Below are 25206 nucleotides of genomic sequence, written 5' to 3'. Positions count from 1 at the left end.
GGTACCTCGCCACATGTGCAGCGACTGGCCTTGTCAATCCTACCCGCGCTGGGAGGAACAGTACTACACATTGCTCCACTAGGCTACTCTGTTTTTGAACACTTTTGTAAAAGTAGTCTGTTGTAAGCGTAGAATTACTGTCCTCGCTGTAGCCAAACAAAACCTGTTATTATTTTGTGTTTCTTACCTTTTCTCCCTTCTTTTCAGAGACTTCATTTAGCAAAGAACATGTAGGTTATGTACTGGTAGCGATACAACCTTTTACTTATTTAATAGTGAGATACCACAGTAGGTTTTTGTTTTATAAACACGTAACTGTCTAACGCAATGAAAAAAAAATCATTGCCTGCCAGAGACAAGACCCGAATCTTGAACCCCATGCGCTGCAGTAGTGCAAGTAAGCCCGAAGCCACACCGATGTGAATACTCAGACGTCGGTTTGATTAATCATGTGCGACAGACCGGTGGGCACGTGCGGAGAGATACTTCATCTAGTGACGTCATATGTTCAGAATTTCTCATCCGCTTTTGCGGTCTCATGTGTCTGATTTTAAATTACTTGTCTGAGCGAGTTTACAAACCCTAATAACAATCACTCAGTATATCACACGATTTTCAGGTCCATTGCCGGGGCGTGCTTTGCAATTGCGTATGCATGTAGAGTAACCTCTTTTTTCAGTCCGTGTATTTGCTTGAACACACGAACATCAATACCTACTTTTCATTGAGTCACAGGAGGGTATCGGTCGCCTAACGCTTTTACTTTCCCACCCTAGAAATGGTATCAGCGAGATTAGGAAGCTTATAGGCTTGTGTCATGCGGTCAAATGAAAACGAGGCAGATGGAAAAAAGTAAATTGTTTATTAGTTCAAAACTAAAAACCATAACTGTAAATATAATTAACCCACCGTGAGACTAGACGGTCAATGCCGCTATGGAAAAATATTTGTGACTGACTACGGAACTATGATTATACCAGGTGTGCATCTCTTCGTCCGAAGTAAAACGATGGCGACAAAAGAGTTTTCTTGCGTGTCCAAAAAGATGGAAATCGCGTGGGGAGAGTTCGGGATAGTATGGAGAATGTCTAAGAGCTACACACCGAAACTTCTACAGCGTAGTGGAAATAACCTTCGCATCATGTGGGTGGGCAACTGCAAACATTTCTCCATGAAGGCATTGACCGTCTTGTCTCATAGTGGGATACACGTATTAACAGTTATGGCGATTACTTTTCAAATAATGAACAGTTCAGTTTCTTTTTTTCTATCTCTCTCGTACTCATCTGACTGCCCCTTATATTTTTCTTTGTAAATGTGTAGTTCTGTACAGAACGTTTTTATGTATTATTCATGAGCTTTGGTTGAAGCGGTAATGTAAAGTCTTCTAAAGTCACGTTTTTATGTGTGTGGTTAGTATCTGAAAAATATGTAAGACTTATTTTGGTATCGAAATACGTAAATCGTAGTGCAGGGTGACAGGATTGTCTTAAAATAAAATTTGAACGGAAATATGTAAAGCTCACGCTACAGGATGCGAAATGCAGACTAGCCACTACATCAAACAATTCGCCTGAAGGAAAGCAATCTTTTTCCAATGAAATTTACATATGCTATTTGACTGCAAAACAAAATGATACCGATTAAAATGTTGGCCCTGAATATTCTTCGTCTTTGTCATTAGTCTCCCAAACAATCACTGTACCAGAAATGTCATTGTAATTACACAGAAAATGAACATAAAACTTAACGCATCCGACTATCTGATAAAACTGCTTGAAAATTCACAAGAGAGCACTTTACTGATATCTTTTACTGATATTAAGCCTCTGAACTGATATGATATTTTCACAAATACATTCCAACAATCTATGTACCTTACAGTGGTCATGAACTTTAATGGTAATTAAATTCATTGGCCTGCCGGTGCGCACTAAACGCTCGTCTGTTCTGCAACCTGTTACCATTAAGCTAACGATGAAACTGTCTTTAATTTTATTTACCGTTCTTGCGATGTGCAATGCAATACGCTGCTTCTGTAGCACACAGCTCGCACTGTCCAATACGAGTACACAAACATATTCATAAAGCTAAGAATGAAAAGTGGCGAGCAAAACTTAAACTAGTGATAAATGGCTTTATTAAGCCACAACAGCAATATACCCTTCGATAAAGTTCTCGCAACTAGACAAATTAGCAAAATATTTTTTACTAACTTCTTTGTCTATAATTGCCTTCCTTGACACATATTTCAACTATCAGTTACCCAGATATCCAACACACACTGACTGCTACTCTCTTCAAGAGAAGTGACCTCTCTGACCAACATCTGTTGTCTCAGGAACAGTCTTACCAAGAATATGGTTCTATTGATACCACGGAGATTGTGTACATTTATCAAATTCACAACTTCACTCACGTTTATGGCCAAAACTTCTTGAAAATCGACGAGACAAATAAGACAGCCGCTTTCATGGTGTCTATTTTTTTGAATAATAACTACGCCAAAAATCAGATCTCTTATGAGCTATTTTCCTCGCCAAGTAATTTTTCAATCATTCGGTCTTTAATAGTCATTTGCTCGTTTGTTCCCTTCAGTTTGGATGTTTCAGTCACCATGTACGAGTGCAAGGTAATTGAAACGAATTGCCTTCAGCACAGTAAATGTTCACAGAAGCTGCCCTCAGCAGGCTATTTTACTATTTTATGTACAATTTTCAGTTTATTAAGATGAGAGTAAATGGGACTAAACTTCAAAGCACGTGTTGCGTCTTTCTTTCAATAGCTTTTAGAACACGCACAGTGAGCACTTACATCTGTATTGAACGTGCCTCTCCTACTGGCGGAGGGGGGGGGGGGGGGGAAGGGGGAGGGCGGGGGAGAGGAGGAAAAACGTATACTAATTGATAGTATTAGGACAGCTGAAAATTTTGGCCGCAATTTATCGACATTGTCTATACATTAATGGCCTGTTTACTGTCGCATTATGCTATGAAAGTTTGCTCATTAGCTCATGTTTCACAGAGAGGTAGTCACATCGCGTTGTCGTTCATTCATGAGCCAAAATTCGGATAAAGGGAATATTTTCAGGGCAGTATAACGGAGCCGTAACTTGCTATACATTCAAAGATAAACTTATGAGATAACAGTAGCGTTCATTAGGTTAAGAGAAGAATATATTCCTTAAAGAAGCCTGATTTAAATCAATGTGCATTTTCTAACTTGTTTTCAAGAGAGTATATGCAATCCGGTACTACGGTATAATGACTGGGGAACTGAACGTTGATGTCGCCAGCTGAGTTATATGCAATCTCCTTACTGGACTCCAAACGTTTCCTGGCACAAATTTCTTAGGTGTGGTAATATATTGCTGGCCATGAAAATTGCAACACCATAAAATCGCCAAACTGGCATGCGTAGATATCGAAATGATTATCCTTACAGGTAATCCCAACAGTGTAGGTAGGCTGATCAGAAACAGCCTGAAAATTCGAACAACTTACGGGTTTTCTGCCGGGTGACGTCGTCGACCACCGCCGATATTTCGACAGGAGCACACCCTGCCATTCTCAAGGCACAACTGCAAGGAGGATGAAATTTGCAAGGAAATTTAATACCTCGGTTCACAGAGGAGAAACAAGGAAGATACCACAGACAGAACAAGTGTCAGCTCAAACAAAGATAACCAACACCACAAATATCAATAGTGACTAATCAACAGGTGAGGTAGCACTAATTCTGTCCCTCTGTTTTTTGATGAGAGACAGAGCCGGATTCCAAGCAGCATTTCAACAAAATCCACCATCTCTGTTAATAAGGTTGCTTGATAGTTTGATTTTAACAGCTTCCTTAATAACACTATCCCAATATTTGAACGTGCAAACCAGAATCTCCGTGTTGTTGTATTCCATAGGATGACCGGTGTCAAGGCAGTGTTCTGCAATAGCGGATTTGCTCGGCTGTTGTAATCGTGTGTGACGCTTATGTTCAATACACCGGTCTTCCACAGTCCTGATTGTCTGACCAATATATGACATGCCACAACTGCAAGGAATACGATAGACCCCAGCCTTACGCAAACCAAGTTCATCTTTTACGGACGCCAACAGGGCCTTAATCTTAGAGGGAGGTCGAAAAACGCATTTCACATCATATTTCCGCAAAATACGGCCAATCCTGTTGGAAATGCTTCCTGCGTAAGGCAAAAAGGCCGTAGACTTAGGTGCCACTTCGTTGCTATCGTCACTCACCTGTTGCACAGAAGGCTGATAGCGCAACGCACGTTTGATCTGCCTCTCGCTATAACCATTCTGACGAAAGGTGACTTCAAGATGTGATAGCTCAGCTGCCGAACTTTCAGGGTCTGAGATAACGTGGGCCCTGTGAACCAAGGTACGAAGCACTCCTTCACGCTGAGCTGGTGACAACTATCAGCTCGCAGATACAAGTCAGTGTAAGTAGGCTTCCTATAAACAGAATGTCCCAACGTACCATCATTCTTCCTTTTGACCAACACATCAAGGAAGGGAAGGCATCCATTCTTTTCCACCTCCATAGTGAACTGAATATTAGGGTGGATTGAATTCAGGTGTTCCAAAAACCGATTTAAATTCTCACTACCATGAGGCCAAACAACAAAAGTATCGTCTACATATCTGAAAAAACACGCAGGTTTCAAAGTCGCTGACTCCAATGCACGTTCCTCAAAGTCCTCCATAAACAAATTGGCCGCAATAGGTGACAACGGGCTTCCCATTGCAACTCCATCAGTCCGTTCGTATAATAAAAAGTGGAAGTCATCACATGTCGAAATAAATTTGTTAACTCGACACCAAACTTAACCTCAATTAGCTGCAACGAATCAGAGAGAGGAACGCGAGTGAAAAGAGAAACCACATCAAAACTGACTAAAATATCAGAGTCATTCAAACGCAATCCCTGCAATCGACGTAAGAAATCTGCAGAGTTCTTAATGTGGTGTTCACACCTACCTGCTGGTGGGCTCAACAAACTAGCAAGATGTTTAGCTACGTAAGTCGGAGCACCAATATTAGAAACAATAGGCCTCAACGGGACAGCCTCTTTATGGACCTTAGGGAGGCCATATAATCTAGGTGGTAAAGCACAGTAAGAATTAAGACTCTTGATAGTCTCCTGTGACAAAGAACTTTTCTTCAGGAGGCTATTAGTCTTTCTCTCAACACTTTTAGTAAGGTCAGCACCGATTTTGCGTCACGCCGAATCAGAAAGTAGACACTGCATCTTTTGAGCGTAATCGTGCTTCTTCAACAAAACGGTGGCGTTTCCCACGTCCGCAGGTAAAATAACAATATCAGGATCCACTCTGAGTGAACGTAAAGCAGCCGCCTCAGCTGCTGTAATGTTACACTTGGGTGTACGGGCCCCAGTCAACACACGACAAGCTTCCCTCCTAACCTCTTCCGCAGCCTCGGAAGGTAATTCATAAACAGCCTCTTCGATAGAACTAATAAAATCAACGACTGGCAAACTGTTAGGCGTCGGTGCGAAGTTCAAACCTTTCCCCAGCACAGACAAAGCTGCGTCGTCAAACGTTTTCTCCATGAGATTGATCACAGAACGTTGAGAATTAAAATTAGACACTGAGCCAAAGAAACGTTCAAACTTCGTCGAATGACGAGCAGTTACAGATTGAAATTCCCAGTCAGATTGCGACCAAGAGGCACCGTCCACCCAATCCCAAGAAAATTCAGAGACATTAGACGCCATCATTAAATGAAGCTGAAATAATTCCTTAGAAACAAAATCTAATTGAAGCGAGTATAGTGGATCCTTTCACGAACAAGAGCTAAACCAGCAAGTTGCTTGATGCGATTGGCGGCAGGAGAATTAATATGATGCGCAACCTTAGCAAACGTTGGAACCACACTATGATTTCGACACTTCAGTAAAAACGATAATGCACATTCCAACCTTACACTACTGCTACGAAGTTTATCCAACCTCCGCAAGCAACGATACATTTCCTTGTAGGAGTGTTGCAGGATAGGTTCTGGTGAGAAATAGTTGTTAACAAAAAAAATCGATACGTTGCATTAAAGTTAACCAATCAGGCCGCTGCGTGCGAAACTTAAAGTGGCTCCCAGATACGTTGTCGCCAAACGAACAGGAGAACGATACAAAAACTGGACATGGGATGGTAGTAAGGATCGAACCCAAGTCAAGTGCTGAGTAGACTCGTGCGCTACCATCTATGCTATAAAAACGGGCGACACTAAATATATTTGGCGGGCCTCTTGAATTTGCGGGTCCAACGGTCTTTACGAATTCACAGGGAAACAGCGCAATGTATCAGTTTTTTCTCTTAAAAATTATTTCTTAGCACAAGCAACCGTACAACACCCTTAAAAGGTTTCCAATCTGTTTCTCACCACCCTGCATACAGGGTATTAAAAAAAAATGTCGAATACTCTGAGAGGTGGTCGCACTCATTGGACCAAGGGTATTAAGTCCAGTACACATGAATCCGGAAACGCATACTTCCCGATACAAACACGTGTTTATAGGAAGGGCTCCCCGACGCTTGGTTGCAGATATTAATACCGGAGTTACATTAGCGGTCCGTCAGATGTGTCGGCAGTGTATTATGACGTCTTAGTCACAGTACTCTACCTACCTTTACGTACGAATCATGGCGTATTACGAGGGCAGTTCAATAAGTAATGCAACACATTTTTTTTCTCGGCCAATTTTGGTTGAAAAAACCGGAAATTTCTTGTGGAATATTTTCAAACATTCCCGCTTCGTCTCGTATAGTTTCATTGACTTCCGACAGGTGGCAGCGCTGTACGGAGCTGTTAAAATGGCGTCTGTAACGGATGTGCGTTGCAAACAACGGGCAGTGATCGAGTTTCTTTTGGCGGAAAACCAGGGCATCTCAGATATTCATAGGCGCTTGCAGAATGTCTACGGTGATCTGGCAGTGGACAAAAGCACGGTGAGTCGTTGGGCAAAGCGTGTGTCATCATCGCCGCAAGGTCAAGCAAGACTGTCTGATCTCCCGCGTGCGGGCCGGCTGTGCACAGCTGTGACTCCTGCAATGGCGGAGCGTGCGAACACACTCGTTCGAGATGATCGACGGATCACCATCAAACAACTCAGTGCTCAACTTGACATCTCTGTTGGTAGTGCTGTCACAATTGTTCACCAGTTGGGATATTCAAAGGTTTGTTCCCGCTGGGTCCCTCGTTGTCTAACCGAACACCATAAAGAGCAAAGGAGAACCATCTGTGCGGAATTGCTTGCTCGTCATGTGGCTGAGGGTGACAATTTCTTGTCAAAGATTGTTACAGGCGATGAAACATGGGTTCATCACTTTGAACCTGAAACAAATCGGCAATCAATGGAGTGGCGCCACACCCACTCCCCTACCAAGAAAAAGTTTAAAGCCATACCCTCAGCCGGTAAAGTCATGGTTACAGTCTTCTGGGACGCTGAAGGGATTATTCTGTTCGATGTCCTTCCCCATGGTCAAACGATCAACTCTGAAGTGTATTGTGCTACTCTTCAGAAATTGAAGAAACGACTTCAGCGTGTTCGTAGGCACAAAAATCTGAACGAACTTCTCCTTCTTCATGACAACGCAAGACCTCACACAAGTCATCGCACCTGAGAGGAGCTCACAAAACTTCAGTGGACTGTTCTTCCTCATGCACCCTACAGCCCCGATCTCGCACCGTCGGATTTCCATATGTTTGGCCCAATGAAGGACGCAATCCGTGGGACGCACTACGCGGATGATGAAGAAGTTATTGATGCAGTACGACGTTGGCTCCGACATCGACCAGTGGAATGGTACCGTGCAGGCATACAGGCCCTCATTTCAAGGTGGCGTAAGGCCGTAGCATTGAATGGAGATTACGTTGAAAAATAGTGTTGTGTAGCTAAAAGATTGGGGAATAACCTGGTGTATTTCAATGCTGAATAAAACAACCCCTGTTTCAGAAAAAAAATGTGTTGCATTGCTTATTGAACTGCCCTCGTACCTTCTTCCAGATGCAGATTGAAGTAAATATGTTTACTGTTATTACGCTGTTTGTAACTACAAGTGGTGTAGTAGACCTACTTTTACATTTTCTCTCTTCGACCCCTTGTTAGCATTGGAAGCCTACCACTCGACGAGTGAAATGGCGGATATGATATTCTACTATGGTTTAGACAATGGACCTAGCCTGCGAGCCGGTGCCCTCTACGCTGAAAAGTATCCACAGCGCAGAGTGGCCCCTGGTAAGCCGTTCGGCAGAATTTTCGAGCTTCTGAGGTACACAGGTGCTATTGCACCTCAGAGGACTGATAGTGGAAGGCCCGGCACAGTCCACACACCTGACATGGACAAGTGTGTGCTACGTTTGGTGGAAGAAACCCCTGGGGCCAGTGTGGGACGATCAACAGCAGCAGAAGGCGTGTCTCTCTCTCTCTCTCTCCTATCGGGGGAGTACTTCATGAACAATTGCTGGACCCTGTCATCTACAGCGCGTTCGGGTCATCAAGCCACAGGATCACCATGGCAGACAGTGATTCTTTCAATGTCCGTTGCAGAAGTGTGCCGCATATCCATTGTTCACATCCAAGATTTTATTTACCAATGCGCCAGTTTTCACAAAGAAAGTATTTTGAATTCCCATAACCAGCATGCATGGGCAGATATAATTCTTCAAGCAATTCAGGAAACAGGACGTCAACACCAATTCTCAATCAATGAATTGGTAGGTGTACTTGGCGACTGATTAATATGTTGACTGGGGCGCATTATCTGGACTTTCTCATTATTGTATTGTCTACCTTGCTGGATGCTGTGCCGCAGCAGCAACGAATCAGTACAAAGGTGGTTCATGCATGATGGTGCATCAGCATACTTTCGCCACAGTGCGCGCCAACATCTGAGGCAGTCATTTCAGGACTGCTGGGCTGGTCGGTGGACCCCATACCTTGGCCTGCCTCCTGTAAACACTTGTTTATCTAAGAGATGTGCATTGCCGAACCCATGTTTATTGGAGTTGTCTTAGAAATTATGCATTTGTGGACCAATGTTATTGGACTTATTTTTCTTGTTTCGATGACTACTATTACCCCTCAAAGCATTCGAAAATTTTTTTTGAACGCCCTTTATATGAAAATATTATGCAGCGAGTTTCTCTCATTCACAGCTGAATGTTGTTTGTTTGTGAGGAGTTCGCGTTATGCCTCTTGTAAGAAGGAGAAGAGTCAACAAGCACGTCTCGGAATTCGACACTGCTAGAATGTGGCTTGTCCAATAAGGAAAGAAGAAAGGAAGATTGGATTTAACGTCTCGACGAAATCGACATCATTAGAGGCATACACTATGTGATCAAAAGTATCCGAACACCTGGCTTAAAATGACTTACAAGTTCGTGGCGCCCTCCATCGGTAATACTGGTATTCAATATGTTGTGGGCCCACCCTTAGCCTTCATGACAGCTTCCACTCCCGCAGGCATACGTTCAATCAGGTGCTGGGAGATTTCCTGGGGAATGGCAGCCCGTTCTTCACGCAGTGGTGCACTGAGGAGAGCTATCGATATCGGTCGATGAGGCCTGACACAAATTCTGCGTTCCGAAACATCCCAAAGGTGTTCTATAGGATTCAGGTCAGGACTCTGCGCAGGCCAGTTCATTATGGGGATGTTATTGTCGTGTAACCGTTGATCCACAGGCCGTGTATTATGAGCAGGTGCTCGATCGTGTTGAAAGATGCAATCTCCATCCCCGAATTCCTCTTCAACAGTGGGAATCAAGAAGGTGCCGAAAACATCAATGTAGACCTGTGCTCTGATAGTGCCACAAAAACGAGGGGTGCAAGCCCCTTTCATGAAAAACACGACCACACCATAACACCACCGCCTCCGAATTTTACTGTTGGCAATACACACGCTGGCAGATGATATTCACCGGGCATTCGCCATACCCACACTCTGCCATCGGATCGCGACATTGTCTACCGTGATTCGTCACTCCACACAAAGTTTTTCCATTGTTCTATCGTCCAATGTTTACGCTTCTTACACGAGGCGAGCCGTCGTTTGGCATTTACCTGCGTGATGTGTGGCTTACGAGCAGCCTCTCGACCATGAAATCCAAGTTTTCTCACCTCCCACCTAACTGTCATAGTACTTGCAGTGGATCCTCCATGCAGTTTGGAATTCCTGTGTGTTGGTCTGGATAGATGTCTGACTATTAGACATTACGACCCTCTTCAACTGTCGGCAGTCTCTGTCAGTCAACAGACGAGGTCGGCCTGTACGCTTTTGTGCTGTACGTGTCCCTTCACGTTTCCACTTCACTATCACATCGGAAACAGTGGACCTGGGGATTTTTAGGAGTGTGCAAATCTCGCTTACGGACGTATGACACAAGTGACACCCAATCACCTGACCGCGTTCGAAGTCCGTGAGTTCCGCGAAGCGACCCTTTCTGCCCTCTCACGATATCTAATAACCACTGAGGTCGCTGATATGGAGTACCTGGCAGTAGGTGGCAGCACAATGCACCTAATATGAAAAACGGATGTTTTTGGGGGGGGGGGGGGGTTCCGGGTACTTTTGATGACACAGTGTAGCACAAGCTCGGATTGGGTGGAGGAAGGGGATGAAAGTGCCCTTTCAAATGAACCATCTCGGCGTTTGCCTGCAGCGATTTAGGGAAATCATGGAAAACCTAAATCTGGAGGGCCTCACGCGGGTTTGAAGCGTCGTCCTCCCGAACGCAAGTCGAATGTGCTAACCACTACGCCACGCCGGCCGATGTGGCCAGGCGGTTCTAGGCGCTTCAGTAGTCTGGAACCACGAGACCGCTACGGTCGCAGGTTCGAATCCTGCCGCGGGCATGGATGAGTTTGATGTCTTTAGGTTAGTTAGGTTTAAGTAGTTCTAAGTTCTAGGGCACTGACGACCTCAGATGTTAAGTCCCATAGCGCTCAGAACCATTTCATTTTTCACTACGCCACCTCGCTCGGTGTAGCGTTTCCAGATTGTGGTTTATCGTTCCGCAATATTTCTGTTCGCATTGGTCGGGATCCTACGACTGCCATGTGAATATGGAATCGATGACTCAGAAGATTCATACACAACGCCGTGGAGGTTGTCTTCAGATCAGCCCACCTAGCACTTGAGAGGATGTCTGCATTGTTTGTTAGGCCGTGCAGGATCGTACAGACACGTAACGTACCTTTAGTCAGTAAACAGATTTGTTTCAGCCAGACAAATATCCTCAATGCACGGCACAGGCGTCTGGAGCAGCATGCAATGTCAAACTGCGCCACTGCACACAAGGGTGGAACCACGTCGTCTTTTCTGACATATCCCATTTCTTTTTGTAGCATCACCATGTACATAACCGTGTGCAGAGGTTCCGAGAAGAACATACTTTGGCAGATTGCACTGTCGACATCATACAGGCCCGGCACCTTGTATCCTTCCTGCTGTGAACAGAAACCAGAGGGCACCGAATCTAATGAATAGCGTGCATCTTCCAATAAATCCACACTTCAGTTCATGGTTTTCCAGTTCCAAATCACTCGTTATTCATCCTCTGAAAGGCCGAAAATGAGAATGTTCAGTTTCACATTTCAGGAAATATTAATCATAAACTGCTGCTGTACAGGGTCATCAGAAGTTCGCAACAAATATCTACAACCGTGGTTAGAGGCCACAAAGTAGTGCGACCGTGTGGACACATAAGGTTATAAATGCTGCTAAAATTATCAGAACACTACGAATTGCTCTGGAGTGCCAATAAGCAACAGTTCTGGCCAGTGTACGTTTTTGGCACAAGAAAAAAAAATGTTTACAAAAGTAACGAAGACTGCCAGCAAATTATTTTATTAGTGACACTCAGAACCCTTTCTCGCCAACCAAAAATAGGGACTCACCCCGCACAGGTTTTTGCAGACCATGAGGTAAGATAATACGTCGTAAGAAGGGTAAGAGGAAAAGAAACCAGGTAAGCTAGTATTCGGTCGGAATTGACTTATTGGCGTAGTTCGATACGAAGCTTGAGTAGCTTCTACTGAAAATCAGAAAGAGGAAATAAGTAGGTATGTTAGGAGGTAAGGGTACATAGGGGCTATTTTTATTGTGGTCTTCAGACCAAAGACTGGCATGGTGCAGTTTTCCGTGTTAGTCTGCAAGTCTCTTCACGTCTGCATACCTACTGAAACCTACATCCATTTGAACTTTATTATTGTATTCAGGCCTTGGTCTCCGTATACAACCTTTATTCCACTTCCTCCCAACCCCACGCCCCCACACACACTTCCCTTCGATAATGAATTGACAATCTTCTGTTGCCTCGGAACATGTGTTGTCAGCCAATCCCAAGATGTACCGTGGAATTTGTTTTTCCACAATTCGATTCATTACTTCTTCTTCATTTATCCATCTAATGCTGAACTTTCTTCTGTAGTGTCACATTTTAAAAGCCTCTATTCTCTTTTACCCGACCTGTTTATCGTCCATGTTTTACTTCTGTACAAGGCTACACTCCCGAAAAATACTTCAAGAAAGTTTTCCTAAAATTTAAATTGATATTCGATGTGAACAAATTTCTCTTTTTCAGAAATATTTTTCCTGCTATTGCCAGTCCGCATTTTACATCCTCTCTATTTCTGCTATGATCAGTGATTTTGCTGCCCACATAGCAAAACTGCTACTTCTAATGTCTCATTTCCTAATATAACTCCCTGAGTATCTGGCGATACTCTTCTAATCTCTTCAGTATCGCCTGAATTAATTCAACTACATTCCATTACTTTTGATTATGTTCATTTATAACTTATTTTCAAAACACTGTCCTTTCTGTTCAACTACTGTTCTATTCACTATTCACTTTGCCTTCTCTGACAGAATTACACTGTCGTGGGAAAAATCTCAAAGTTTTTATACTTCTTCCTTAACTTCAATGTCGTCTCTAATTTCTACTTTACGTTTTCTACTACCTGCTCAAAGTACAGATTGAAATAACATTGGGCACGGACTACAAGTCTGTTTCGCTCCTTTCTCAGCTATTGCTTCCCCCGACTGCTGTGTATAACTTTTCGCTTCTTGTATTTTATCCCTGTAGCTCCCGAATTAATTGTATTTCAGTCAAAATTTTCAAAAAATTTGTCTAAATCTACAACTGCTGTAACGTTCATTGATTTCATTCTCATTACTTACAGTGTTAGTAAATTCTAATCAATTCATAAACGATGGAATATGCCGTAAGGGATTATGTAGAAAGTTGGTTGTGGTGAGTACGTACAGCTGACACGATAGGATGAGATGAGGGGTGCTACTCGAAAGATTCGTACCGTACAAAAAATTTGTGACTGGCAGATCATTGTTGGGTGGAAGTTGCAGGGAGTGGTCGCCCAGTGGGTGGGACAGATAAGGTAAATAGGCGACAAATGGAGCACTGAGGACAAGGCGGAGAGTAATGTGGCGTAAGTGCGGCCATTGTGGCAGCGGAGGTAATCAGGTGTAGAAGCAGCTGCCCCTGTGGGACAACAGAGCGACTTGTGGGCCTACAGAGGCGGAGCGCCGGCCAACGCAGCCCGGCCGCCCCCCGCGGCGACTACAGCCGGTGCTGGGGCGAGGGGTCCCGCCTCTTCACAACTGACACCTCTCTCTCTGGAGTGCTCTGCGGCGGGCACCCAGCGCTCGCTCACACCACTCACCCGCGTGGCGAAGTTGACATCCGTACGTCACTGTTCGCGTACACAGTACATTATTCAACAAAACTTAAGACGTCGAGTACAGTTATGAACAACAAATTTTAATACCTGGTGAAAGTAATATACCACCTGAAATGATTATGTAGACCAAAAACTTTCAAAATACGGAAGGTGTTCAATACGTAACGCAACACTTTTTTTTCAGAAAGCAGGTTACCTTTAGACAGGATTCCAATACAATATATAAAAACTGAAGAGCCAAAGAAACTGGTACACCTCCCTAATATCGCATACGGCTACCGAAAACACGCATAAGTGCCGCAAAACGACGAGGCATGGTCTCAACTAACGTCTGAAGTAGTGCTGGAGGTAATTGAAACCATGAATCCTGTAGGGCTGTCCATGAATCCGTAAGAGTACGAGGTGATGGACATCTCTTCTGAACAGCACGTTGCATGGCATCCCAGATATGCTCAATAATGATCATGATACGGGCAAGTCTTCAGGTCCAGATTGTATACCGATCAGGTTCCTTTCAGATTACGCTGATACAATAGCTCCCTACTTAGCAATCATATACAACCGCTCGCTCACCGATAGATCTGTACCTACAGATTGGAAAATTGCGCAGGTCGCACCAGTGTTTAAGAAGGGTAGCAGGAGTAATCCATCGAACTACAGACCTATATCACTGACGTCGGTTTGCAGTAGGGTTTTGGAGCACATACTGTATTCAAACATTATGAATCACCTCGAAGGAAACGATCTATTGATACGTAATCAACATGGTTTCAGAAAACATCGTTCTTGTGCAACGCAGCTAGCTCTTTATTTGCACGAAGTAATGGCCGCTATCGACAGGGGATCTCAAGTTGATTCAGTATTTCTAGATTTCCGGAAAACTTTTGACACCGTTCCTCACAAGCGACTTCTAATCAAGCTGCGGGCCTATGGGGTATCGTCTCAGTTGTGCGACTGGATTCGTGATTTCCTGTCAGGAAGGTAGCAGTTCGTAGTAATAGACGGCAAATCATCGAGTAAAACTGAAGTAATATCAGGTGTTCCCCAAGGAAGCGTCCTGGGACCTCTGCTGTTCCTGATCTATATAAATGACCTGGGTGACTATCTGAGCAGTTCTCTTAGGTTGTTCGCAGATGATGCTGTAATTTACCGTCTAGTAAGGTCATCCGAAGACCAGTATCAGATGCAAAGCGATTTAGAAAAGATTGCTGTGTGGTGTGGCAGGTGGCAGTTGACGCTAAATAACAAAAAGTGTGAGGTGATCCCCATGAATTCCAAAAGAAATCCGTTGGAATTCGATTACTCGATAAATAGTACATTTCCCAAGGCTGTCAATTCAACTAAGTACCTGGGTGTTAAAATTACTAACAACTTCAGTTGGAAAGACCACATAGATAATATTGTGGGGAAGGCGAGCCAAAGGTTGCGTTTCATTGGCAGGACACTTAGAAGATGCAACAAGTACACTAGAGAGACAGCATACACTACACTCGTTCGTCCTCTGTTAGAATATTGCTGCACGGTGTGGGATCCTTACCAGGTGGGACTGACGGAGGACATCGAAGGGGTTTTGTACTGTCACGTGAAAGAGGTGAGAGTGTGGCAGATATGATACGCGAGTTGGGATGGAAGTCATTAAAGCAAAGACGTTTTTCGTCGCGGCGAGATCTATTTACGAAATTTCAGTCACTAACTTTCTCTTCCGAATGCGAAAATATTTTGTTGAGCCCAACCTACATAGGTAGGAATGATCATCAAAATAAAATAAGAGAAATTAGAGCTCGAACAGAAAGGTTTAGGTGTTCGTTTTTCCCGCGCGCTGTTCGGGAGTGGAATGGTAGAGAGATAGTATGATTGTGGTTCGATTAACCCTCTGCCAAGCACTTAAATGTGAATTGCAGAGTAATCATGTGGATGTAGATGTAGACTGGGGAGTTTGGTCGCCATCGGAAGTACACTCCTGGAAATTGAAATAAGAACAACGTGAATTCATTGTCCCAGGAAGGGGAAACTTTATTGACACATTCCTGGGGTCAGATACATCACATGATCACACTGACAGAACCACAGGCACATAGACACAGGCAACAGAGCATGCACAATGTCGGCACTAGTACAGTGTATATCCACCTTTCGCAGCAATGCAGGCTGCTATTCTCCCATGGAGACGATCGTAGAGATGCTGGATGTAGTCCTGTGGAACGGCTAGCCATGCCATTTCCACCTGGCGCCTCAGTTGGACCAGCGTTCGTGCTGGACGTGCAGACCGCGTGAGACGACGCTTCATCCAGTCCCAAACATGCTCAATGGGGGACAGATCCGGAGATCTTGCTGGCCAGGGTAGTTGACTTACACCTTCTAGAGCACGTTGGGTGGCACGGGATACATGCGGACGTGCATTGTCCTGCTGGAACAGCAAGTTCCCTTGCCGGTCTAGGAATGGTAGAACGATGGGTTCGATGACGGTTTGGATGTACCGTGCACTATTCAGTGTCCCCTCGACGATCACCAGTGGTGTACGGCCAGTGTAGGAGATCGCTCCCCACACCATGATGCCGGGTGTTGGCCCTGTGTGCCTCGGTCGTATGCAGTCCTGATTGTGGCGCTCACCTGCACGGCGCCAAACACGCATACGACCATCATTGGCACCAAGGTAGAAGCGACTCTCATCGCTGAAGACGACACGTCTCCATTCGTCCCTCCATTCACGCCTGTCGCGACACCACTGGAGGCGGGCTGCACGATGTTGGGGCGTGAGTGGAAGACGGCCTAACGGTGTGCGGGACCGTAGCCCAGCTTCATGGAGACGGTTGCGAATGGTCCTCGCCGATACCCCAGGAGCAACAGTGTTCCTAATTTGCTGGGAAGTGGCGGTGCGGTCCCCTACGGCACTGCGTAGGATCCTACGGTCTTGGCGTGCATCCGTGCGTCGCTGCGGTCCGGTCCCAGGTCGACGGGCACGTGCACCTTCCGCCGACCACTGGCGACAACATCGATGTACTGTGGAGACCTCACGCCCCACGTGTTGAGCAATTCGGCGGTACGTCCACCCGGCCTCCCGCATGCCCACTATACGCCCTCGCTCAAAGTCCGTCAACTGCACATACGGTTCACGTCCACGCTGTCGCGGCATGCTACCGGTGTTAAAGACTGCGATGGAGCTCCGTATGCCACGGCAAACTGGCTGACACTGACGGCGGCGGTGCACAAATGCTGCGCAGCTAGCGCCATTCGACGGCCAACACCGCGGTTCCTGGTGTGTCCGCTGTGCCGTGCGTGTGATCATTGCTTGTACAGCCCTCTCACAGTGTCCGGAGCAAGTATGGTGGGTCTGACACACCGGTGTCAATGTGTTCTTTTTTCCATTTCCAGGAGTGTATTTAAACTCAGAAGAGTGTTCCTGAAGCCACTCTGTAGCAGTTCTGGACGTGTGAGGTGGTGTCTTGTGCTGCTGGAATTGCCCAACTCCGTCGGAATGCACAATGCACAGTTTACATGAATGGATGCAGGTGATCAGACAGGATGCTTACGTGAGTGTCACCTTTCAGAGTCGTATCTAGATGTAGCAGGGGTCCCATATCACTCCAAATGCACTCGTCCCACACCATTACAAACCTTCCACCAGCTTGAACAGTCCCCTGTTGACATGCGGGCTCCATCGATTCATGAGATTGTCTACATACCCGTACACGTCCATCCGCTCGACACAATTTGAAACGAGACTCGTCCGACCAGGCAACATGTTTCCAGTTATCAACAGTTCAGTGTCTGTGTTGGTGGCCCTAGGCGAGGCGTAAAGCTTTGTGTCGTGCAGTCATCAAGGGTACAAGGGTGGGCCTTTGTCTCCGAAAGCCCATGTCGACGATGTTTCGTTGAATGGCTCGCACGCTAACACTTGTGCATGACCCAGCATTGAAATCTGCAGCAATTTGCGGACCGGTAGCACTTCTGTCACGTTGAACGATTCTCTCGAGTTGTTGTTGGCCCCGTTCATACAGGATCTTTTTCAGACCGCTGCGATGTCGCCAACGCCTACACAAGACAACAAGTGTCTGGCGCAGTTGTTAGACCAGTTACTGCTGCTACAATGGCGAGTTATCAAGATTTACGTGAGTTTGACGTGCTGTTGTAACCGGTGCACAAGCGATGGGACACAGCATCTCCGAGGTAGCGATGAAATGGGCATTTTCCCTTACGAACATTTCACGAATGTATCGTGAAAAATCAAGAATCCGGTAAAACATCAAATTTCCGACATCGCTGCTGCCGGAAAAAGATCCTGCAAGAACGGGACCAGCGATGACTGAAAAGAATCATTCAACGTGACAGAAGTGCAACCCTTCCACAAATTGCGGCAGATTTCAATTCTGGGTCATGAACAAGTGTTAGCGTGCGAACCGTTCAACGAAACACCATAGATATGGGCATTCGGAGCCGAAGGTCCACTCTTGTGTCCTTAACGACTGCGCGACACAAAGCTTTATGTCTCGCCTGGGCGCGATAACACCGACATTGGATTGTTGATGGCTGGAAACATGGTGCCCTGTCGGGCGAGTCTCGTTTCAAATTGTTTCGAGCGGATGGACGTGCACGGTATAGAGACAACCTCATGAATCCATGAACCCAGCATGTCAGCAGGGGAGCCTTCAAGCTGACGAAGGCTCTGTAATGGTGTAGGGCGTGTGCAGTTGGAGTGATATGAGATCTCTGATACGTCTAGATACGACTTTGACTGGTGACAAGTACATAAGTTTCCTGAAACTTCCTGGCAGATTAAAACTGTGTGCCCGACCGAGACTCGAACTCGGGACCTTTGCCTTTCGCGGGCAAGTGTTCTACCAACTGAGCTACCGAAGCACGACTCACGCCCGGTACTCACAGCTTTACTTCTGCCAGTACCTCGTCTCCTACCTTCCAAACTTTACAGAAGCTCTCCTGCGAACCTTGCAGAACTAGCACTCCTGAAAGAAAGGATATTGCGGAAACGGCTTAGCCACAGCCTGGGGGATGTTTCCAGAGTGAGATTTTCACTCTGCAGCGGAGTGTGCGCTGATATGAAACTTCCTGGCAGATTAAAACTGTGTGCCCGACCGAGACTCGAACTCGGTACCTTTGCCTTTCGCGGGCAAGTGCTCTACCCCCAGGCTGTGGCTAAGCCATGTCTCCGCAATATGCTTTCTTTCAGGAGTGCTAGTTCTGCAAGGTTTCGCAGGAGAGCTTCTGTAAAGTTTGGAAGGTAGGAGACGAGGTACTGGCAGAAGTAAAGCTGTGAGTACCGGGCGTGAGTCGTGCTTCGGTAGCTCAGTTGGTAGAGCACTTGCCCGCGAAAGGCAAAGGTCCCGAGTTCGAGTCTCGGTCGGGCACACAGTTTTAATCTGCCAGGAAGTTTCATATCAGCGCACACTCCGCTGCAGAGTGAAAATCTCATTCTGGAAACATAAGTTTCCTGTCTGATCATCTGCATCAGTTCATGTCCATTGTGAATTCCGTCAGACTATGGCAATTCTAGCAGGACAGTGAGACATCCCACACGTCCATAATTGATGCAGAGTGGCTACAGGAACATTCTGGCTACAGGAACATTCTTCTGAGTTTAAACACTTCCGCTGGCCACCGAACTCCCCAGACGTCGACATTATTGAGCATGTATGAGATACCTTGCAACGTGCTGTTCAGAAGAGATATCCACCCCGTTGTACTCTTACAGATTTATGGACAGTCCTGCAGGACTCATGGTGTCACTTCCCTCCAGCGCTACTTCAGACGTTAATTGAGTCTATACCACTTAGTCTTGCGGCATTTCTCAGTGCTTACGGGGAGCCTACACGATATTAGGCAGGTGTACCAGTTTCATTGGCTCTTCAGTGTAGTTTGGTGTTGTGTGATCAGTAGACAAGCAGTATCAACAGAAATATAAGGTCGGGAGAGTTCAATGGTTTCGGGTGAAGACCAGTCATTACATGTCACTTGAGTAACAAATCCATCACGGACGTTTCAAACCTACTACAACTAAAGTCCACTGTTAACGATGTGTTTGTTTAGCGGAACGACGAAAGGACAATCACAGCTAAACCAATACCAGAGAGACCTCGTGTACTGGCGGATAGAAAAAGTCGAGCATTGCGGAGGATGGTCATAAAAAATCAACGGAAGGAACCACTCGAATGTTCAAAAGTGGTACCAGCACTACAGCCAACGTAATGACTGTGTGCTGGTGGTTAAAATGAAGGGGCCAAGCAGCTCCTCATAAGCCACACGTTTCTCTGGTCAGTGATAAGCGATGCTTGAGGGGGTGTATCATCGACTCCACTGGATACTGGAAGACTGGAAACGAACGATTTGGAATGACGAACGGCGCTATACTCTGTGGCATCGGATAAAATGGTTTGGATTTAGCAAATGCCTGAAGAATGTTTCTTCGGATTACATGTAGTGGAGGTGATGCTATACATGGGGATGATTAAGCTGTGGTTCGCTTGCTACACTCAAGAAAACGCTAAATGTGGAAAGATATCAACACATTTTACAGCATGGTGTACTGCGTACAATGGAGGAAAAGTCTGCTGGCGAAGACTGTTTGTACCAGCATGACAATGCACAGTGTACTAAAGAAGCATCTGTGCGGCAAAGTTGTCAATGGTTTGTGGACAATAACGTTATCGGAACTGACTGGCCGACCCAGAGTCCCGACCTGAATCTAGTAGAATATCTTCGGTATAATTTAGAAAGTCGACTATGCTCCGGGCCCTTCGTTCAAAATCACTACCTTCGCACATTCCATCTTAATGTCCGCTAATACTTGTCCAGGTACTGTTGATCAGACAGTGTAAGTTCCTACATTGACTTTGGAATACTGCAGTATTACAAGTTCTGAGATTGCCTGTCGACATTTATGTATCAGATCTGAAGTTCTCCCATGGTCCAAATGGCACACCAATGAGAAGCCATCCACTCTTTCCTTATAAGTTGAAACTACTTACTTACTTGCTTATACTGGCCTCACAAACTGCAGCCGGTCTTTGGCCTCTCTCAGTCCAGCCTTCCACATTTTCCAGTCATCTGCATCCTCATCTCTCAGGGCCAGTATCTGCATGTTTCCCATGGTATTATGCTTCCATCTCATTCTGGGCCGTTCCAATGATCTCTTTCCTTCAACTTCTCCATGCATTACAGCCTAAATTACCGTGTTCTCCCTCTCCTCCTCGCATGTCCGTACCATCTTAGTCTCTTAATTTTCACACTCGCTACGCAGGCAGTGTGTATAATTATCTAAGTTCTCTGTTTTTCCTTAATCCCCACTGTTTATTTTTCTCAGTACTTTATTTACTATTTATTTATTAGCTGGCTTAAAATCGCATCCTACTTCATAGCCTGATTTCAACAAGCCATTGTGCAAATTACTAAAAACTTCCATCTGAGCTCCGTGTAGACTCATAAATAAGGGAGTAATACAAACATTGCATACATTTGTCTATAATGAAATGGGAAAAATATGAAATGGAAAGATACAGATTACTGCAGAATGTTCTAGGACATGTGAGAAAGAAAGAAATGTCAAAAGGCAAATGTTTGTACATGGATACTGTGATAAAATATTTTTGACATTACTGTCACATACGCTAAGCAAACATGCTTTTTCTGTCTTAGCTTTATTGTACTTTATTATTGGTTTCCTTTAAATGGCACCGAAGGTTTTGCACTTTTTAGCAATGGATATATTCATTAACCAATTCATTTATTTATTTTCTTATGTGCACCTTTTATAAAAATTGTATTAACTTTATTTTGTTGCACACAAAAACATTTAAATTCGATTTTCTTACATGCACCTTTGTAAAAAATGTATTCTTTTGAATGAAAGTGGGGTGAGTTAGCTTGAACATTTGGAGTGTAGTAGGAGTAAAAGGTAGGTTCTGGATAACTGTGTCACTTTCTGACAAACCCTCCGGGTGAATCAGGAAGTGAGCCAGAACCTACCTTTTGCTCCTACCGTTGGTGGGCCTCTTGCATGGAGCTTGTACTAGGATTCGCCTCAATATCCTGTAGGACCCGGTTCTTCAAGTGTGCTGTAGACACAGTCCGCCACCTCATTGCACATTCGTCTGCCTGAAAGGACCCACGATCACACAAACTCGCAAGAGGGCTTGAAATGTTGTGTGGTGTGGTTGGTGTCTGTGAGGGTACCTGTCTTGGTGTAGCCGGCTGCCTCTCGACCATTTCCACCTGCTCAGCCATACACGTCTACTTTCTAGGGTTGTCCCTGACACGAATACCGGACAATTCTGCTGCTCACAGCATGCTGCGTCCATCACACGGCCTGCAACACACGAGGAGCTCACGGCACGGGATCACAAGAACTGTCATTCGTCAGCGTCATCTACTGTGGCAGTGATGCATTTCCTGACACTTGTTCACAGTACCTTTTTTCGTCCATTTCCATTCAGAAATCAGACCCTGCGCTTTGTCCGGTTTACTGATGTTAAACCTGTGTTTGCTAACGAGGAAAGCGGTGACTCTTTTTCATAGGGAGTGTTCTCAGGTTCGTACCTGCTGGCAGAATACAGTCGGTGCATCTCATTACGAAAGGCAAGCCTCCCTAGCGAGATGGGCAGCTTTCGCTGATTTGGAGCTGCAGCCTGCTCCTTGCTGATGGAAAAGGATGCCATGCCATCATTCCCGCCTCCTGAGAGTAGCTGGGAATGACATCTTTCCCTTTTCTGCACAAACATCAAAGAATTAGATGCCACGGAGCCCCATGATCAGTGTTAGAAAGTCGGTTGCTTTTGCTCCAAACGTTTTGGTGTATCCAATTGAATTTGTCCTCCCTGACACCATGCTCGATGTGAAGATGCCGACCAATGGAAGACATACTGCGTCAGGCTGTTCCCAACCTCGTGGTTGGTAATGTGCATTTTGTACACCAACAATATTAACTTTCCCTACGTTTTCGTGAAATAAGCAACAAAAACCACGGATTGGTGGAGTAAACAAGAAATTGATGACACAGGAAAGCGACACAGAATGTTCTAGAAACAGCGTGTGTCGGGAATCGGTTGACTAGAGAACTTTTTACACTGATTATTTGGTGAGAGAACAGAGAGCGTCTAAACAGTTTTCTCATCGGCCAGAGTTTGGCGCACCTTCTTTCACTGGAGGGTTACGTTTGTGGAGCGGACTCTGCTCAGAGCAGCGGCAGGAAACGTGGAGGAAACACAGACTCTGGGAGGAGATGCAGTTTTAATAAAGACTCTGATAGGCAGTACACACTTCAGAGTTAAGATTTGAGCCTTCATACTTTGGCAATGTGATGCAGAGGCAAGCGTTAGCATGATAATGATTTCTGAACCCGGATTCCTTTACCGAAAACTCTGTCAATTTAATCCATGATAACTGTATCTTATTTACAGATTTCTTCCTATTAAATGTTGTTTTTGTCGTGTGCTTGATTAACATCCATATCAATATCATTATTTGAATTGTACACACTGAGAATGATAATAATAAACTTAGATTCATTTGGGCCGACGTTTTAATCTCTTAGTAAGTGAGCTCCTTTCCCATATAGTATACTGTTAATGATTTTGCGAAGCCTAGCATCCAGGACTCGTTTGAAAGGGCCATCCTTTCAATTACACCAAATCCGTTGCATACAGTTATTAATTTAATAGCTGAATTCATTGGGAAGCGATCTGTCACGCTGTACCGCTAGCCCAGCTGATACAGGTCCTTAAAGCAGCCGGAAGGCTCCCGTTCATAACACAGTCGGAGCTTCGAGAATTGTCCTACAGTTTTTCTATGGTCATGGTAATTATAAATTATTTCGCTGTCTAGGGAAAGTCATGGTGACTTCCCGTAGGATTATACCTTTGATGTGTGTTGTTGCATGACAATTTAGCAAACGACCTTGCAGTATTCAGACGTCATAAGCAGCAATACGTCTATAGCAACATCGTATCATAGCTCAGGTCAAGTGCAAACTGCCCTCGCAACAGGAGATGACAAAAATACAGCTTTCACATTTAAATGCAAAATGAATTTCAGTACCTACAAAGCTTTTTAATTTATCAAGGATTGTGTGATACCCATTCCTGTACACATAACTCTTTCCAGGAAAAATTTAGTAATAGCTGTAGTAAACACTATCCTAATGAAGGTCATGAGCTTATACAATAAACTGTTTAGTAACGAATATAGTAAACGCAGAACGTTTTTATTATTTTTATTATTTATTTAATATTAGCTACTACAAACATAATAAACGTTACCTCAGTTCACTATTTTAATCCTAAAACAGTTATATCTGTAATTATAGAGCCTTGTGACCCTCTTTAGGATAACATTTACTCTGTGATAGTTTGAGTTGATATGTATTTACCTGTACTTAGTAGCCATCTTTTGAATCAATTGTTTACTAGATTGTGGGCTTACAATACGAAACCCAGGTCGTAAGAAAATTAAATGCTATGAAACAATGCAAAAAATGTTTCGTCTAGTTTATATAAATACATTTTCATACACACCATCATCATCATCATTTAAGACTGATTATGCCTTTCAGCGTTCAGTCTGGAGCATAGTCCCCCTTATAAAATTCCTCCATGATCCCCTATTCAGTGCTAACATTGATGCCTCTTCTGATGTTAAGCCTATTACTTCAAAATCATTCTTAACCGAATACAGGTACCTTCTCCTTGGTCTGCCTCGACTCCTCCTACCCTCTACTGCTGAACCCATGAGTCTCTTGGGTAACCTTGCTTCTCCCATGCCCCATGCGTGTAACATGATCCCACCATCTCAGCCTGTCCGCCCTGACTACTACATCTATAGAGTTCATTCCCAGTTTTTCTTTGATTTCCTCATTGTGGACACTCTCCTGCCATTGTTCCCATCTACTAGTACCTGCAATCATTCTAGATACTCTCATATCCGTAACCTCAACCTTATTGATAAGGTAACCTGAATCCACCCAGCTTTCGCTCCCATACAACAAAGTTAGTCGAAAGATTGAACGGTGCACAGATAACTTAGTCTTGGTACTGACTTCCTTCTTGCAGAAGAGAGTAGATCGTAGCTGAGCGCTCACTGCATTAGCTTTGCTACACCTCGCTTCCAGTTCTTTCACTATGTTGCCATCCTGTGAGAATATGCATCCTAAGTACTTGAAAACGTCCACCTGTTCTAACTTTGTTCCTCCTATTTGGCACTCAATCCGTTTATATCTCTTTCCCACTGCCATTACTTTCGTTTTGGAGATGTTAATCTTCATATCATAGTCCTTACGTTTCAGATCTAGCTCTGAAATATTACTTTGCAAACTTTCAGTCGAATCTGCAATCACAACTAAGTCATCCGCATATGCGAGACTACTTATTTTGTGTTCACATATCTTAATCCTACCCAGCCAGTTTATTGTTTTCAACATATGATCCACAAATAATATGAACAACAGTGGAGACAGGTTGCAGTCTTGTCTTATCC

Source organism: Schistocerca americana, chromosome 7, assembly GCF_021461395.2.
Source record: "Schistocerca americana isolate TAMUIC-IGC-003095 chromosome 7, iqSchAmer2.1, whole genome shotgun sequence".
Classification (NCBI taxonomy): Eukaryota; Metazoa; Arthropoda; class Insecta; order Orthoptera; family Acrididae; genus Schistocerca; species Schistocerca americana.
This window is presented reverse-complemented; position numbering follows the sequence as displayed.